At 54.7% G+C, this 4411-nt stretch overlaps 1 long non-coding RNA gene across 1 annotated transcript; it reads left to right on the forward strand.

Annotated features, from left to right (window-relative positions):
* The first annotated feature begins 2453 nt into the window (after positions 1-2453).
* On the forward strand, positions 2454-3692 carry LOC112959646. Its single transcript, XR_003251643.1, has 3 exons — positions 2454-2863; positions 3283-3475; positions 3583-3692. It is a non-coding gene; the product is annotated as an uncharacterized LOC112959646 (long non-coding RNA).
* The last annotated feature ends 719 nt before the right edge of the window (positions 3693-4411 follow it).

The raw sequence follows: 4411 nt of genomic DNA on the forward strand, positions 1-4411 counted from the left end.
GAGCTGGCGGCCACCGCCCGCCGCCTGGCCGAGCTGGGCGGCCCCGGCGGCGCCATGGAGCCCGGCCCGCAAGGTGCGTGCGCGGCTCGGTTCGGCTCGGTTCGGTTCGGCTCGGTTCGGTTCGGTGCGCGGCTCGGTTCGGGCCGGCCCCGCGCGCGGGCTGCGCCGCTCTCCGCGTATCCTCATGCGTTCGCTTCGGCTTTCGCGCGGTGGCGGGGGCGATGGAGCCGCGGGTTTGGCACCTTCCCCGCTGCGTCTCGCCATCCTCTTCCTCCCTATCCCGTGTCCTCGTCCTCCCTATCCCTGCTCACCTGAAATACCTGCAGCCCAGGGGCTGCGCTTTTCCTTACCACCCCCCCCCGCCTTTTTTTCTTTCTTCCTCTCCTAACATATTGCCCATTTCCCAGCCAAGTTCCATTCCATCCTGCATTCATTCATTCCCGGAACATGGAGCAGCCATGTTATAGCGGGGACGGCCACGCTGGCAGTGTGCGCCGGGCAGGATGGGCTCTGTCGGGCAGCCGGTCTTGCCGTGCGGAGCATCCCGGAGTTAGGCTGAGCTCATTGCTCCAGAGTGCCGCCGCATTCCCGCCCGGCTGCAGCGCGGCACCACCGAGCAAACAGCAATTCTGTTGCTGCTAGTCTAGCAATGTTTAAATAAGGATATATATATATATATGTATCTATATATATATTTAACAGATAATTACAGACTTGTCAGGGTATTTGCCCTGGAACAGCGTTTATGTCAAATGAAGCCCCACRGAAGCCTCTTCCAGGAGAGCAGGAGACAGTTGCAGGAGAGCTGCAACAGAGCAGCATTTGCACCTCTGTGAGACAAAACGCCGAGAGACCTCTTAGSCTTAGTCTTTGCTTGCCACGCGTCTCTCTTGCCGCGGCGGTTACTTGCTCCGCTTCCCTTTGGCACCTGCAGTCCCTTGCACAGCATCACTGTTTTCCACCGTTTCGGGCACAGGCAACGCGGACCACAATGCTGGGGAGCAGAGCCATGTGCAGGGATGCTCTGAGCCCATATGTAATTTATATATGTATATGTAATACCTTTATTTGAATGTAATTGCAACTGGAGGGTGTTTTCTCCYGATTTGCTGGTGCTTGCTTCGGGTTGCGGGTCCTATGGGGCTCGATCGCTGCCAGCTCTTAGCGCAGCAATTACCAGCAGTCCGTGGTGGCGGCCGGCAGGCTGCAGGCAGCCGAGTGTCAGCCCCTTAGTCAGATTTATGAGAGTTGCATTGATCCCCCGTGCAAAACGGAGACAAAAATCGCACGGAGCAAAGAACCTGCTTAGCAGAAAGGCAAAATCTCTGGGAAATGCAAGCATGGGGCACCGGGACTGGTTGTGCACAGGGGGGCCAAGCAGGCTTTTCCTCCAGTCCTAGGGCAAAATGGGAACCCTCTTAATTAATTAACATTTGCAGAGTGCTGGAAGACGCAAAGCACTGTCGATACCTGAGGGTTATTAACACAGCCTGTGGCTTGCACGGTCGCATCATCCCTGCCCCACAGCAGCTCCACGGCGGCCGGAGCTGCCCAGGGGCCGGTGGGACCTTTCTGCTGGCGACAGCCGAAAATTGAGGTTTCCCTCTCTGATCTCCGTGCGCTTGCGTCACTGCAGTGGGGAGAGGTTGACATCCGCCCTGGAGGCAGCTGGGGACCTCTGCGCCACTGCTGTTCCRCGGAGCAGAGTCATCACAGGCTGTTGCAAACGCACATGGAACGTCCATAACAATATTCAGATCATCTTCCCTTTAAGGCCTGCCCAGCTGCATTGCCCAGCAGGGTGGGTAGGTGGAGTCATGGCTAAATACATAGTAATGTTGTTAGGCACGCTCTGAAAGTTTGGGTATCTTCTTTTTTAATCCCCTCCCCAACATCTTTTCCGGGTGCTGATAACTTGCTGGGGGTTTTCTTTAGTGCTGAGGGCCCCCAGCACTTGGGCTCAGGGCTGCACGTGGTCCCCTGCGTTGCTTTGCATCACGGGGTCGCTTTGTGTTAATTCCTGCTCCGATGGGATGCATGGCAGAGCTTCATCTCCTTGTGATGCAGAACTCCTCGTTTCTGCGCTGGTGGATAAGGAAGCCCTGTTGCAAGCCACTGTACTGCGAAGGTTGGCAGCACCAGCATGAAGCCTGGGCATTTAAACCTGCCTGTGCTGCTTGTCCTTGTTGGGAAACCTCCCTCCTTGCCGGAGATCTTCTCCGGGAGCAGAGGTTTGAAGGGCTGCAGCCTGAGAGGTGCTGGTGAGAGGTACAACCTCTGGCYGAAGCCAGAGGGGGCTTTGGGAGGCGTTTCCATAACATCCACTGTGGGAAAGCAATGCTGGACCCCACTCCCCAGGCRTTTCCCATGGACACCCCCCAGATGTTTCCCAAGAGATCAGTGTCTTCTCTCCAGCATCCTCCTGCTTGGAAGCAGCTGCGCTTTCAGCTTCTCGCGGAGAAGGGAAATCATCTCAGAGCTTTGAGGATTTACTGTGATCCCTGCAGCTTCTTCCAACTTGCAACCATCCGTAAAGACTCCAAATGAGGGCTGTTTTCTTAGCCACGCTTTGGCGTGGTTCCTCTCCTTCGCAAAGTTCCTTCTCGTTGCTGGATGTACTGGGAAAGACTCGCATTGCAGGAACGTGATGCTGCATTTCTCCTCGCCTTGGACTAGCCAACGAGCAACGATAGCTTTGGACCAATCCAATGAGGTGCATGAGTGGAAAATCAGGAACAACGCACTCCATTTTATTCCTTTTTCTTCTTAAAATCAGCATGTCAAAGTAGCTGGATGAAGAAGGCTTCGATGTAGCTGGATGCAAATGGATGACATGAGCTGGAGGTGGTGCCCGAGATAACGGGTAGGAAATTATTAAACCTTCCCTGGTTCCCCTGGGGCATGTTTTCTGCGTATCTTGAATTTCTTTAAGTGTGTGTACATAGTTCAGAGGGTAATACCATTAATTAGACCAACAAGAAAGACTAATAAAAACTATAACCCTCAATAGCACGCTGGGTTTATCCCTGATTAACCGATTGGCTCTGATCTCATCGTAAATCAGTGYATGGCATTAGGAGAATGGCATTAAAATGGTGAATAACATTGCCAAAAGTTTCCAGCATTGGCTGCTTTAAAAAGGCGTAAAAATGGGAAGGAAAATAAAACATTGCAGACAGAACTTTACATAAACTATTCAAAGAGAGGATAAAGCCATGGAAATGTGTGGGTTGTGTTTGGGTTTGTAACCAGAAATAGGGGAGTTGCTGCGAAATTTTCCAGGCATCCATCGCTCCTGCGTTCGAGCTGCGGGTCCCGCCGGGAAGGCGGCAGGAAGCGGAGCCTGACGGGTTCTTCCCCGGGTGCAGGGCAGCTTCTCGCTCTGCTTCATCGCGTTGCTCCGACGTGTCGGAATCTGCTTCTGGCAGATGATTTCCTTCCTGCCCGATCGTCCAGGCAAGCCCGGACTTGCTCTGTGAGTTATTTCACCTCTTATAAATGATGGGGAGCAGGGAAGGGGAGATACTTTTGATGAATTAATGGAAAAAATATATGTTTTAAATTATTTTTATGGTCAAAAAGGCAGCACAGATAGACGGTACAGCGAAAAATCCTATCTGTCCAGGACTGATCTGCTGGCCTTTGGCATTTCCTCATGGACTGTTGCAAACGTCGAGGTCAGAGACCTCGTTGCAACCCRTCACCCAGAGACCCGAACTGTTCCCGCATGGAAACGCCGCCGGCCCCGGCTGCAAGGATGCTCCCACCAGCCGACAAGAAGCAGCAAGGGCCTTATCAGCGCTGGGCTGCTGATAAACGCCGCCGTCTTTGGAGGTGAAACAAGCTGTGCGGGCGGTCGCGGGAGGCGACTGCGAAGCGCTCGCGCCCTGGCGAGCTGCCCACGCCGGGCTGCGTCACGACCCGGCTCAGCCCTCCAGCAGCTCGTGTCCCGACCGGTTGTGCAGGGAGGGAGAGGTAGCTCCGGAGGGCAGGTTGCGGAGGGAGCCGCCGCTCGGCTGCGCTTGGGGACTCGTCCTCCAGGTCTGTCCTGCGAGGCTGGTTGCAGCTCCCGGAGCGGCGCCCAGCTGGGACAGAGCAGCGGAGGGGCCATCGGCACCTGCTGCAGGATCAGTGGGGTCAGTCAAGAGACCCAAACACCTTATTTTAATAAAAGTACCCTGGGCCTCGTGCCTGTGGAGGACAACGCAGCAGAAGCAGCTGTGGACGATGCCCGTTGCGACCATTTAGCTTTTGCTAAAAACCTTGTATTCCTAGTTCTCGGTAGAGTTGAGCCCAGCACCAGTTTTCGAGGAGCGCGTGAACACCGGTGGATCAGTGCAGCCCTGTGGTCCCCGTGCTGAGACCATGTGTGCCTTGTTAAGGAGTTGTTGTGTAGTGAGGGATTTCTGCA

The sequence above is a fragment of the Nothoprocta perdicaria genome, unplaced genomic scaffold (genome assembly GCF_003342845.1).
Source record: "Nothoprocta perdicaria isolate Ctin4 unplaced genomic scaffold, notPer1 scaffold_117, whole genome shotgun sequence".
Taxonomy (NCBI): Eukaryota; Metazoa; Chordata; class Aves; order Tinamiformes; family Tinamidae; genus Nothoprocta; species Nothoprocta perdicaria.